The following is a 14,602-nucleotide window of genomic DNA, read 5'->3' on the forward strand; positions in this document are numbered from 1 at the left end:
TGACAGAGGGTTTTAAGTATGAAAGCTGTTGAAAGGACAACATGAAGTGATCTCTTCTTCATCAGAAAGGTAATGATTGGCCCAAGCTGTAACCAGAATTAAAGCATATTTTCTACACCAGTAACAGAATTGTTATCCCTCATGAGGAAGACAACAAGCAGGTTCACTCCTTCATTGCCACACTCATGGATCAACATCCCATGGCTCTACCAGCTGAGGTTGCTCCCTGCCATTCTTACATCTTCACTTGTGAGCACACAGTTTCCCACCTACCAGGACACACAAAGGCACAGACATTTGCAAGTGCTGCATGTGTAGGTGTGAGCCTTCAGCAGTAACACAGGAAGCTGAAAAAGAAAACTCAATTTCTTGTAGCTTGTGAACAAGAAAGTACATCTACTATTTGACTAAAAAAAGATCTTAAAGTTGATGCAAGTCACTGGTCAGTACATAGAGGAATTTGACATTTTACACTTTAATTGCTTGTCAGAGTGAGGAAGCCCTTAGGGTGATAAATTTCATGGTTATTGAAGCTTATTTTAATGAAAAGCATGGCTTGCCCTTCTGGGCTGTATTTTATTTTGGCATCTTTACTGAGAACATTGTGCTTAGTCATTTTACTTTTTCAATTACAGGACCAGCTTATGCAATAAACTAATGTGTTTACCATTTGAACAATCACCTGCCAGATTTTTGGGAGGAATAAGATTTGATTAAAGCAATCAGCAGTTAAGCATAAGAAATCCTTAAATGTTTTAGGTTAAGAGCCTAAATAGACTTGAAATATTTTAATGTTGCTTTGTATAGCAGTCAAAATTTAATAGATAAAACGGGCACCACATCCCTCTTATGTCATTTAAGTGAAATGCATTTATCATCCTGTAAGAGCTTTAAGTTTTTATTCTTCCAGCAACAAATTTCAAAGTTCAATGTATTACCTCTACATAAATATTTCTGCAAAACACATTCTCTAGAGAAGTACAGATGATCATGTAGTAAACCAGTCATAATTCGAAAGGTCACTTCTATTTTGTTTTAAACCTTTCCTTTTAAGCAAAAAGATACTTAAATTTAAGCTTCAGTTCCACATTAAAACAGCTGTGATGTGACATCACTATGCTTATCTTGCATCCTGGTTTGAAATCAAACAGTGGAGTGAGTTTAAGTTAATTTGGATAGACAGTTAGGGGATAACAAATTCCTAGTTTAGCAGGAAAAACTAAATCACAGAATATTCTGAGCTGGAAGGGACCAACAAGGATCATTGAGTCTGAATTGTAAGTGAATGGCCCCTACGGGGATCAAACCCCCAATCATGGCCTTTTTTGGACTGTGCTCTGACCAAATCCTGCAGGAAAAGAGTTCATGTGGTGCCTGTACAATTCTTCCTACTTACACACACTGCAGTTCACACTGACTAGAGATAACTCAAACAAGTCTTGGCCAGGAAAGCTTTTCCATCTTCCTCTGAGGACTTGGTGTGCCCTTGCTCACCACTCACATGTGAAGTCTGGAGAAACAGGATGAATATAAAATGTGCAACTATATCCTGTATTTTGCCTGATGGAAGAATACTTGTCCTGTAAGCATCATCCACGCTCAAACCTTCACTGGAATGGAGACCAAAACTCTGCAAATAAAGTGTTACCAGCCTTCAAAACATGGAACTGGAATTAGCAGAGACAGCTCTCCCAGGTACAAAATGTAAATTCCTTCTGAAAAATAATGCAATCAAAAAGACTCCAGTTTACTTTAGGACACACATGGGGGAAGTCAGCCATCCGGACAGGATCTTGAGTGGCCTGATCCCAGATTTCTCTGCTGAACAGAAAATAAACTGCACACATGTATGTGCCTTCTCACATGCTTTTTATTAAACACTTCCTACCAGGAGGAGCAGGCCTGACTACCATTTGCTGAGATGACACTGATTTCAGAAGCATTGGCAGCTCTACACTGGAGCCACACTTCGAATCCCACGAGACTGCGAACAGTGACACTCGTCTGTCACTTTGGATACATCCTGCCCACATACTGTGACACTGCACCTCAGTGATCAAAAGAGCTACTCAGACCTTCAGGCTTTGCCTGCACAATCTACAGTTTAATTCTGTGCCTAAACTCCTACTTAGCAGTCTGGGGAGTGCAGCTGTAACATTATATTACAGGCCCAGATATAAGCAATGTGAGATGTATTCATCACCCACGTAAGCTGGATTTTCATTCCTTCCTGCAAGGCTGGAAGGGTCACAGCATTACTACAAACCCAGGTCCTTTCAGATGCAAAATGTCAGATTTGTATAGCTGTAGTCTTAGCTGCTCACATCAAACAACTTAGAGCTCCAGTTTGCCGTGTGAGGCTAACAAATTAAGGAAGGAAAGTTCTGGGCTCTTGCTTTATCAGATAGGACAGAGCAGAGAATTTTCCAGCCTTGGCTTCCTGCTTTGCTCTCAGTCTAGTCCAACATTTTAAAAATTTCTCTGGTGAAAGCCAAGAGTTGGCCAGTGTTCTTGTTATTCTCATTCTTTGAAAAGATATGACTATTACCCAGACAATGAGAAAGGAAGTTATTTAATCCCTACATCAACAGCCAGCAAGAAAATGAAGCATTATAATGGCACTGGTATAACTGCACCAGGTAAGAATTAAAAATTATGCTGGACAGTCATTGATGCAAAAGGAAGGAACCCATTTTTATTTAATATTTGCCACAGGTAGGCTTCCAACTAATTTTCCAAGTTACAGGTATATGCAATATTAATGAACTGAATGCTGCTACTGGAGACAAACAAAGTGTTGCTTTCATTTGCACAGTACTTCCACCCTGACCACACCAATTTAAATGCAAGACTGACAGTAAATTGCATGGCAATTTTATAAATACAGAGCTGAAGTATTTAAACATAATGACATTAGACTCTGCCCTTATTAGACAATATGCTTTTAGTATTGAAGTTTGGGGAGCCATTACCAACACCTCTAGATGAGACTTTTTTTCACATACAAGGCAAACTGAGAATGCCTGAAGCACAGAATTGCAGCAGCTTTCTTATCCTGTTTCCTAAGGTGAGATTTCCAACTCATTTGGACAGCAGCAATTTCTGCATGTGAAGTTGAAATCTTATTCCCTATTTACTTAAAAAAATTGTCTTCTTTGAGCTATGGTGTGTGTGTCTGTATATATATATATATATACATATATATATATATATCTCCAGTCAATACTGTAATTACTATGTGGGGACTTAAAGCTTTCTCCAGTTGGAATGTTTGACCACTTCCCATCAAGTGGCTGTAACCAGGAAAGCCCCTAAACTTCAGAAATCAGCAAAGACCTTCAGGGACACATCAATCACTAAATTCCAAACAGGCAGAAGGAGGTTGTGATCCACAATTAAGGCAACTTGTCAGGTTCATTGAAGGGTCCTGCAAGTGATACTCAGCAATACACAGGCTCCTCACAGAGCCACGCAGACAGGAGTGTTCACCAAAAGCTCCTGAAAGAGGCTGAAGTGCAGGAAACAGTGTAGTCATTATTGTAGCAATGATAAATTCACACATTAATTACAACCAGTTATTCAGTAACCAGCATTAACATGGCACTGGAACTGACCTCTTAGAAAGTGTTAATTTAGGAGCATAGTTAATGAGGAAGAGAAAGCTACTAAGTGCAGTTCAGGGAAATACTGTGCAGGTTGGGCTGCTGGAATGACCTGGAAGTTTGTAGGCTGATGAAAGTACATGTTTAATAGTTTGCAGCTATTGAGCATTGGAAGTTTTTTGTGTGAGCCTATCTTTCCATGAAGTGACTTGTACATAGGTGGGATGATGCAAGGAAATCTGTTCAAGGAGTACAGAGTCAAGTTTATACTGAACACCCCTAAGACTCATTAGGTTTTATGTAGACAAAGTGATATTATTGAGATCTAGCCATGAACAGGCTAAGAATATGCTGAGACAAAGCAGTGAGGCTTTATCTTAAGCCATCACATCAAAGACTATTACTTGCCCACGAGTATATCCTACTGTTCCTAACTAGTAAGAGATAACTAACCATATAATACCAAGGTCACTAGATGAATGGCCACCTGGGGAAGATGTTAGGACAAAATTCACTGTATGGGAACTCAAACCCTTTTATATATAGCTTCACTGGGGACCACTACACAACTGAAAGGCTGTGGTAGTGTCCAGGTCATATGCATACAAAGAAGACTAGAACTTACTAGTACTACAGGGTCAAAAGGCTTATTTTCAAATGGCACCCTGAACTGCCACACAAATTATTGCAGAGCAACCATCTGGAAGAGGACATACCTTATCTGATTCAGTTCCATTTCTCCTGTTGACTGAGAGATCTACTCCTGTGCAGCTGCACATGAAAAGTTTTGAACAGACAAAACGGGAAGATGACAAATTGGGAAGGTGATTTGAAAGCAAAGCAGCAAAACAAGCTCCTAAGGCCAGAAATAAATGTGGGAACATGAAGGGGACAGATAAGTAACTGCCCATTCACTCTTTTTAAGCCCACTGAAGAAAATGCTTTGATTTTTAGGCAGGTGGAAGTGCTACAATGTTAAGAAACAATCAAGATACCTCCAGTGCTGAGAAATGCAAGCCTATTCCCTCCCTACACCACAGTTAGAAGCAGCACAAGAGCCAAGAAAAAGAACAAGCCCATAGCACAAGCTGATTCCCCCAGATACATTTCAGACTGCAAATGGGACATGTGCACTAGATGTGCTGGTGTTAAAGCAAGTTTGTGCATTTGTTTTGGGTTATTTTTTGAACTCTTGGGAGTTAGCTGGCCAGCCACACTACTCCAAGGAGCAATAGTTCAGACTGTCAAATCACTCCTCTGGGAGTACCCAGAGCCAGACTGCTCAGGCCAGTGTACTTGCTCAGATATTCCCCTCATAAAATGGGAGGAGTATTTTTTACCCAGCATATGTGCCTTCTCCCCACCCAACAAATCCCTGAAACTCTCATTACCTGGAAGCAAAGAACCAGCATCAAGACTATTTAATAGTTAATTCCTGTTCCTGCTATTTGTACTCCCGTATGATTGATAAGCAAGTTGTAGGTTAAGCAGATTAAGTGTATTCTGGAAGATTGTTTTCTGAGCATAAGTGATGATAGGAAATTAAGTGGCACAGAAATCTGACTGCTCTGCGGTCATCGCTTGCTGGGTTAAGCCACTGTTTTCTGGATGTGGTCCAGAAAGACTGATCATATATTCAAGGACAGAATGCAGAAGATAAGTGTGACATGCAGTTGTGCTTTTGTAAAAGAGCACTTTGGGCTCGGCCCCCAGTTAGATCATTTATTTATCTGGCATCAGAGGGTGATAATGGCTTGTTTTCAAGTCTCCAAAATAAATGAACTATACTGCATGCAGAAGTAGTCCAGGCCAGCCAGCAGAGGATAGAAAATATGCAGGGTCAGCATAACACTGGTTTCAATTTCAGTTACAAAAACATTAGAGCTCTCATTTAAAACAAGATGAGGAAACTAGGTCCTCTCTCCACTCTGCTGAGAGCACCAGCCTTACTTTCCCCAGAACACTGATAAAATCCACCTCAGACTTCAGCAAAACAGTTTGGGGTAATGCTTTCCTGCTGCCATTTACACACCAAGGCTTTCTTAGAAGCATCTTTGGTCTATTCCTTAGGGCTAAGCTTTATCTCCTGCCCTTTTATGCCTTGCTACACGAGCAGCAGCTATTGACTCACAATTGCAGTCGTGCAAGGAAAGTATGTCTCAGTCCATTCCCAGAGCACCTCAGGCCACCAGATTAGTCAGTCTTCATACAACACTGCAAAGGAGGCTGAGTCAAGCCTAAAGTGTTGGGTCAGCCAGATCTCCTAAAGCTAAAGAGATCAATTTAATAGTCTGTATCCTTCATAGATAGGAGTCCTGGAAATCAAGTCTTCCCCAGATTTAACTGGGTTTTAAGTTTTATTAGTTGTCCAAACTGTGGAGACCAACTTCCCATCATCTATACATTGATATTCATGTTGGAGCAGACTACGTGCCACTGAGGGAAAACCAAGGTCAGGAGCAGATCCTAAGCCAAACCCCATCATTACCCAACAAAAGCCCTGTGTCCTGGTGCTTGCCAGAGTCACTTGCCAAGCGCAAGTTTGATGAGGAAACCTGGCTGCTTGTCCCAAGTTGTTATAAAGCCGTATGCCAGTGGCAGTCTAAATGACTGCACAGCACTTGTTGGAAGCACCAGCAACAAGGGGCTTTAGTTAATAGCTCCCGTGTGCCAGTTCACAGCACAAACCACTCCATGGCTCAGACACTGCAGAGCTCTGAACCCATCGCTGAGATGCCCAAAGTTCAGCTTTTAACTCAAGGCAAATTCAGTCTCAGGCAACTCTATCTGAGCTCTAGATTTAATAGTATGAACTCAGCTCTTTTTCATGCAGAGTATCTTGATCCACTTGGAGTAGTGTTATGCTTCTGTACCACACTTCAGAGCAATCAGTTTATTCAGAATAGTAATAATTATCCAGTGCTTGGATTCAGGAGCCCCTAACAGTCCCAGATGTAGAACATGATATCTGTTACCAGTGGAAGTTTTGGGTGGTTACTCCAAGCAGGGCTGTGACCCAAACAAGATGTGTGGGTGACTGATAAGCTGCTGACTGTAAGAGTCACCCAACCAGCAGCAGCTTACTAAAAACATGCTAAGTCTTTAGTTCACAGCACTCCACAGCTGAGCAGGGTCTGCTTCCAGGCTTGGTTTCTGGGGTCTCCAGGATCTCCTGTCAGGAAGGTGACTCTCAGGCTGAAACATGAGCTATCTGTCAAGCTACACATGTGGTATCACTCATCCTGACAGCATTCTGCTTCAACTCTGACAACTGGACACACCAGAATCATTTGTTTTCTGCTTTTGCATGGAGACCTAAACACACAACTCCATTAGAAATTTATTGGACTCAATACAGCAGTTACCAGGCAGGTGTAATGCTCTGCTTAGGAGAAGGATTTTTTCAACCACTCATACCAGTTTCGTGCTGTTATATTAAAGAAAGCTATGACTGCTACACTCTGTAATCCTCAAATCAACAGATTGAGTGGAAGTGTTCAGTAAGGCTGACACTAAATTGAAGGACCAGGACCTCCAACAGAATCTGTATCAAATCAGTTAACCCATCTCTAAGGGAAATGACTGCACACAAGGCTGTTCCATTGCAGTTTTGATGAATCTTATGCTCATAGTTGGAATAGGTCACAGCCTGGGATCTTGCAAGTATTACAGATATAAAGGTCATGGGAAATGACCTTTGCAAAACTAAAATGCAGCACAAATAGTTCTTCATGTTATTTGTTACTCTGCAAGCTGCTAAAGCTTCCCCCTGTCACGACAGCCCCGTTGCTTCCACAGTGGGTCTCTTGGCAGATCAACTGGAAAGCTCCATTTCAACTCCAACAGCCTTGACACTATTAAAAGTAGCCCATCACACTGCAGTCAGTTTGAAGGGCAAGTGAAACTTGTTTTCACTTCAAACATGACACCAGCACATGTGCACTGCTGCTCAACACACATGCTTGATCATTTGGTGTGAGTATTTTAGGGAGGCTTGTGCTGTTCAGAGGGACAGACCCCTGGTTAAGCTCAAAAGGACCTGCCAGCTGCAGCCTGTGATGGGCAATGTGAAGGATTGCACTGGTTTTGTCTAATGTTCAAGTAGAGGTGCCCACAGACTGCGAGTGAAACTGGCTTCCCACTCCAGGAATTGATGCTGGGAGTCATGAGGTGTTCAAGTAAGGATGACAGCAGTACATCACAGGCAGATTTTACAGACTAAGCTGGACAAGATCAAATGCTCCTGTGTAAAGCAACTGTTTATAGCTTAAATCAGTGTCTACTGGAAGTACTGAAGTGTTACATGCAGCTGTGTTCACAACTGCAGGCAGTACCTAGCAGCTACCAGGTCATTCCAGACATCATCTTTCCACCCAAGAATTTATAAGATGCCTCTCAAAGCCTCAACATCTTTTCTAAGCCACTCAGTTGGCAACACATTTTGACTTTAAGAAGGTTTTTCAAACATTAGATGCAGTTTCACTGGTGACTTACTCTGCAGGTACCATCCAGCGTTAATATTCTCATTACTTTTATAAATGATCCATTTATATTTACACAGGGATAGAGGCAGAGTCCACACATTCCCACCCCAGCACACAAGCAGAGCCACATTAAATCACCAAGTCCTAACTTTGTAGCTGTCAGTGAATCCAGGACTGGAACGAGTGTAAAGGTAATTAACCCCGGAGGTCACAGCCCTGTAAGACGGGTCCAACTTCAGCCTGCTCTAAGCTCCTCAGAGCCTGCATTTCCACATGTAAGAATAAAGGCAGTTACTTCAGAAAGCTCCTCAAACAGGCTCCAACATTTGCTTCAGTGTGAAAATTTAAGGTCACATGCACTTGGACATACAAGCATGTGCATTGTTTCAGTCAGAGTTACACCACGCTTCGCTGGATGCCATGAAAATATTCCACTTGTGCTGCCCCACTGAGAAGGCACATGAACAGAGTTGCACTCCATGAGTTTTGTTGTAACATGACACAGAAGGGGCAGCAAGTTCACCAGCTGTCAGTCAGTGTTCTTGCCACCTTCTCACCACTAAGGAAGGACACCTCCAGCAAAAGACAACCTCCCTTGTCAGCATAAGGCAGGATAATACAACTGTATTGAAGACTGACTGAATTTTTAAGGCATATTTCAATTTGGAGGGAGGGGATTGCCCTTGACTGCAGGCAGTCCCCACAGCATCCAAGCAAGATGAGCAGGTACTGCTCATTCCTTTCTCAGCAACAGACTTCCAAGGAGCAGTAGGGTCCTGCAGGGGTTAACCCACAGTTACACAGGAGGGTTTATCCATAGAACCATTACATTTTCCTTTTACTGAAGATGCCTCAGTCATACATAATTGAGCATGAGAACTGCTATCATTTACTTGCTAGGAGGGGCACGAGCCAACTCGTGTAAACCAGTCCCTGACATTACAAACAGCAAACTAAAATAGAAGTTGTTCCACTGATCCCATCCATTACATCATGGAAATTGTTATTTTGTCATGAAAACTCCCTTAAATATCCAATTTAATCTCATTAATAGAGGAATGAAGCTCTCGCTTCCAAGACAGCAGCTGCCACTACCTTTGACAGACACAGGAACTCAGATATGTTTTTGGATGCCTCAGAGACTACTGGATGCAGTTTTAGGAGATTAAGGTACTGTCATCTTTTCAAACTTACAGTAAAATGCACTTCTGGAAGCATTTATAGCCAAAGCATTGAGTAAATACCTTAATCTCTTGTCTGAAACCTCTTATTTAGGAAGGAAAAAATCAGGTCTGTTGGACATTTCATCAATCCAGTACAGTCACTAAACAAACCAAGAGAGGAGGACCTTGTTTTCGCAATAGTGGTGGGAGGGAGGAAGGCACACACAAGCCATGTCAGTGCAATCACATCACCAACCACCTCTGCCAGGTATTTACAAAAAAAGTCTGACTTCTGAAGGGAAGCAGGAAAAATTCACCTGCTCAAGCCATATCTCATGAAATATTTTAGCAGCACTGTCTGATCAAGGCAGTGGAACATGACGCAGCTCACACTGGAGCAGTTCTTACAGAGCAGAAAGGATACATCCTGTAACAGTGCAGTTCCTTCCCATGGATCCTCATCATGCTGCAGTTATTTGTCTGTGCTCTGCACCTAGTGCTGCCTGTCCCTGCAGATCCACTTCTTGCAACATCTCCTTTCCTGAAGGAGAGAAAATCATCTCCCCTGTCCAACATTCAACGTCCTGCAATATATTTCCCATCCTCTCCCATTTGTAATTCCCTGCATTAGCCAAGCTCCAGCAACGTTGATTCACTCACAGCACCCAGTGCCAAGTCAGAGCCTTGGTTAAAACTCTTCCTCCCCTCCTTTTTCCCCTCTATACATAAAGAATACTGGAGGCAAATCACTCCAACAGAAAACTGCCCCACAGGGAGAGGATTTCTCAAAGCCAAGCAGTTTCTGCACCTGCTAAAAGTACTAAATTAAGGCATCTTAGAGCTGCAAATCACTGATAACATCATCTTAAGGAAAAGTGCTGCTGTCATGAGAGATTTAAGAGTTAAGTGCTAATTTATTCCCCCAGTACCCTCCCACCATCCTATCAGGCAAGGGAGACTGTTTTATGATAAACCATTGAGATCAGGTTACAGATTAAGTGTGGAATTATTCAAATGGCAAGCCAGTGATGCTTAATAGTCTGAAAAACTACACTACTTTCCATCTTTGGTCCCTTTGTCAGGTCCTCCTTCAGCACAGTCTCCACCCAACACAATCCCAAAGGGGCAACAAGCCACCTCTCTCATCCTCACCTCTGTAGGACTCACTATCACAGACACCCCAAAGAAGTCTCTCCAACCTCACCTTACTCATCCCACTGTTCACTCCTTACCCCTTCCCAATCTCTGCAGCCCAGCATCTCCTTTGGCCCAATCCCTCACCACAGCACATAACATTTCCAGTTTCCACCTCTGTAGCCCCATATCTTCTTCACCCCCAAGGTCCTCATTCCCTTTCCATCTTTATGGCCTCACATACCCCACATCCCAAAGCTCCTCACTGCTTTCTCACCTCTCCAGCCCCTTAACTCCTTCATCCAAAAAAGCTTCTCAGCCCCTCACCCCAAACTCTTCCTCACCTTCAGCCCTTCACCTCCCTCCTCCCAAATCCTTCCTCACCTTCACCCCAAACTCTTCCTCACCTTCACTAGCCCTTCATCACCCTCACCCCAAACCCATCATCTCCCTCTCCCCAAACCGTTCCTCACATTCAGCCCTTCACCTCCCTCACTCCAAATCCTTCTTCACCTTCACCAACCCCATATTTCCCTCAATTCAAACCCTTCCTTGCCTTCACCAGCCCTTCACCTCCCTCACTCCAAATCCTTCTTCACCTTCACCAACCCCATATTTCCCTCAATTCAAACCCTTCCTTGCCTTCACCAGCCCTTCACCTCCCTCATCTCCCTCTCCCCTTCGCCCCTCATCTCCCTCTCCCCTTCGCCCCTCATCTCCCTCTCCCCTTCGCCCCTCATCTCCCTCTCCCCTTCGCCCCTCATCTCCCTCTCCCCTTCGCCCCTCATCTCCCTCTCCCCTTCGCCCCTCATCTCCCTCTCCCCTTCGCCCCTCATCTCCCTCTCCCCTTCGCCCCTCATCTCCCTCTCCCCTTCGCCCCTCATCTCCCTCTCCCCTTCGCCCCTCATCTCCCTCTCCCCTTCGCCCCTCATCTCCCTCTCCCCTTCGCCCCTCATCTCCCTCTCCCCTTCGCCCCTCATCTCCCTCTCCCCTTCGCCCCTCATCTCCCTCTCCCCTTCGCCCCTCATCTCCCTCTCCCCTTCGCCCCTCATCTCCCTCTCCCCTTCGCCCCTCATCTCCCTCTCCCCTTCGCCCCTCATCTCCCTCTCCCCTTCGCCCCTCATCTCCCTCTCCCCTTCGCCCCTCATCTCCCTCTCCCCTTCGCCCCTCATCTCCCTCTCCCCTTCGCCCCTCATCTCCCTCTCCCCTTCGCCCCTCATCTCCCTCTCCCCTTCGCCCCTCATCTCCCTCTCCCCTTCGCCCCTCATCTCCCTCTCCCCTTCGCCCCTCATCTCCCTCTCCCCTTCGCCCCTCATCTCCCTCTCCCCTTCGCCCCTCATCTCCCTCTCCCCTTCGCCCCTCATCTCCCTCTCCCCTTCGCCCCTCATCTCCCTCTCCCCAAGCCCCTCATCTCCCTCTCCCCTTCGCCCCTCATCTCCCTCACCTCAAACGCTCCCTCACCCCCACCAAGCCCTGACCTCCCTCCCCCCACCGCTCCCAGCCGCCCCACTCTCCCACACCTCCTCCTCGCTCCAATCACCTTTCACACCCCGACGCCCCCCTTACCTGCCCCCGGGTCTCCCCCAGCACCCGGGACCTGCTCCGTGCGGCGGAGGGGGGGTGAGGGGGTGAGGGAGGGCGGTGGGGAAGGGACGCAGTCACGGGCGGCGGCGGCGCGAGCGCGGCGGCTCCGGGGCAGCGGCGGCCGCTTTATAACCGGGACCTGGGGAACCGGCACCGCTTCCGCTTCCGCTTCCGCCCCCTCCCGCCCCCGATCATGAATATGCAACGAGAGGCGTGGCCTCCCCGTTGGGGTCTAGGGGGTGCGTCGTGAATATGCAATGAGGGGCGTGGTCTCTCTGAGGGGTGGCACGGAGCATCATGAATATGTATGAGTAGGCGTGGCCTCGCTGGGGAGGGGGCGGGGGGCGTTGTCTGGTGACGGGCGGGGGGCTACGGAGGCACCCTGGCGTCCCCCCCAGGGGCGCCCACCTGAGGGGAGCCGGGGAGGGGGATGGCGGGGCAGGTGTCACTGAGCCACAGAGCCACAGAATCACACTGAAAATTCACAGGGACCATCGAGTCCGACTGCTGGTCCTGCACAAAATCCCACCATATGCCTGAGAGCGTTGTCCAAATGCTCTTTGAGCTCTGTCGGGCTTGGTGCTTGAGCACTTCCCTGAGGAGCCTGTTCAGTACCCGACCACCCTTCTGAGTGAAAAACCTTTTCCTAATATCCAACCTAAACTTCCCCTGAAACAGCTTCATGCCCTTGCCTTTGGTCCTGTCACTAGTCACCAGCGAGCAAAGATCAGTGCCTGCCCTTCCACTTCTCCTGACAAGCAAGTTGTACCTGCCATGAGGTCTCCCTCAATCTCCTCTTCTCCAGGCTGAACAAGCCAAGTGCCCTCAGCCACTCCTCATATGGCTTCCCCACAAGGCCCTTCACCATCTTTGTAGTGCTCCCTTGGACACTGTCTAATAGCTTAATATTTTTCTTATATCATGGTGCCCAAAAGTGCACACAGTACTCAAGGTGGGGACACTCCAGTGCAGAGCAGAGTGGGACAATCTCTTCCCTGGCCTGGCTGGCGATGCTTTGCCTGATGACCCCTGGGACACGGTTGGCCCTCCTGGCTGCCAGGGCACTGCTGACTCATATTCAACTTGCCATCAACCAGGACCCCCAGACCCTTTTCCATGGCACTGCTTTCCAGCATCTCATTCCCCATTTTGTGTCAGGGCTATTCCTGCTGCGTGGCGGGGAAGGATGAGCCTGCTGGCACCGCTCTCGGTTTGAAGAGGGGTTCTTGGTTGGAAAGGGAGCCCAAGTGGCAACTTGAGGGTGAATGGAGCCTTCCACCTGTGCTGTACCCACTGAGGTATTGGGTGTTTGCACAGAAACATGACAAGGAGTCCCTTGTCCCTGTCAGGCAAAGTTGTGCCAAGCACAGCTCCGAACCAACAGCTTGGAAAGTGCAGGAATGGGTGCCCTTCTCTACCTGAGATATTGCAAACACTCTGGCCCAAAATTGCCAGAATTGTCCTTCATCGTGAGGAAAAATAACACCTTTCCTCATGTTTGGCCAGAGGGAAGGTTCCCATCCTGCCACATTGCCTCACCCCTGCTGCTCTCCGGAGGCCACGAGGCATCTCTCATGTCCAGCCTAGCACTGCAATGGGATGTGTGTGCCAGGCCACCATGGTGAGGGTGACATGTGGCATTTGTCATGTATTTGTCACATCTGTGGAACACAACCCTCAGGACATTAAAACGCTTCATTCCCTGTGGCAGCCACAGCCCTGCCACATTGGAAGCACCCGCTGCAAACTTGCCATAAGAGACCATGGTTCTTTTTATTCCCAGTTAACATCTCCTAGCCTTAATTGTGCTGACTACATTGGGCAGAGTAGCATGATATTTAATTTTCATTACTTACATAAACTGGGGAGGCATAAAGCAGCATGCGAGCGGCGTGTAAAAATGCACGTTACGTTGCGTAAGTGTAATTGTTTTCTGTTTCTTGACACGCCGTTAAGTATATATTCCAAAACAATTTTTTTTTATGGTGAACTTCTTTCTCTGCAGCTCATGAATAAATAAACCACGAAGCATACCAGACTTCAGAAAAGGAAAACCACAGAAGGCAAAATGGAAGAACTGTACACATCTACGTGCTATTAAAAACCAAGATGAATCTGGAGTCTAACAAAGAGGCTCTAGTACAAGCCCTAAAGAAACAAAAACTGGCATTAATAATTTATTCTACAATGCTATTATCAATATGTATTTATTTTTAGGCTAATTCAGCTGAAAAGCTTGCATGACCACAGTCATGCACAACTCAGTAAACTATCCATCCTCTGGTGAGGATTCCCGAAGTCTGTTAGAAGAATGATTGTTTTTAAGACATGTTACTGATGTTTATAGATACAAAAAGTGGCAAAATAATTATCTTAATTAGCCAAATGGTGAAGATAAAGCTACCACACTGATGACAACCCAGTGTAACACCTACTCTTGACAGTAGAACAACATCCTTTGTATCACAGCTGTGATATTGCTTAATAAAACAATGCAGTTTATTCCATGGAAGAAACAAAATGTGCCTGTATTTATAGAAGTAAAAAAGCCTAATGACCCCGTGGTGAGAGAAAAGACTTCGGCGATTTTAGTGGAAATTCTATGAGACCCTAACACACCTGAAAACACTGAGAA

General features: G+C 45.7%; 1 protein-coding gene across 7 annotated transcripts in view; it reads right to left on the reverse strand.

Annotated features, from left to right (window-relative positions):
* SLC45A4 (solute carrier family 45 member 4) overlaps positions 1 to 14,602 on the reverse strand; it is an 88,384-nt gene that overhangs the window by 53,728 nt on the left and 20,054 nt on the right. Inside the window, exons 1-2 of one of the 7 annotated variants that reach the window (XM_051802068.1) lie at positions 11,939 to 12,057; positions 9,658 to 9,782 (exon numbers count right to left, since the gene is read on the reverse strand). The exons of 2 other annotated variants lie outside the window; for them this stretch is intronic. The gene's annotated coding sequence lies outside the window, so the exon portion shown is untranslated. Of the gene's footprint in view, positions 1 to 1,396; positions 3,008 to 9,657; positions 11,045 to 11,923; positions 12,106 to 14,602 lie in introns of those variants that run through there. 4 more of the 7 variants (XM_051802065.1, XM_051802069.1, XM_051802067.1 and 1 more) reach the window with 4 other exon arrangements.

This window comes from Manacus candei, unplaced genomic scaffold (assembly GCF_025592945.1).
Source record: "Manacus candei isolate 608988 ecotype Guabito, Panama unplaced genomic scaffold, ASM2559294v1 h1tg000054l, whole genome shotgun sequence".
NCBI classification, from domain to species: Eukaryota; Metazoa; Chordata; class Aves; order Passeriformes; family Pipridae; genus Manacus; species Manacus candei.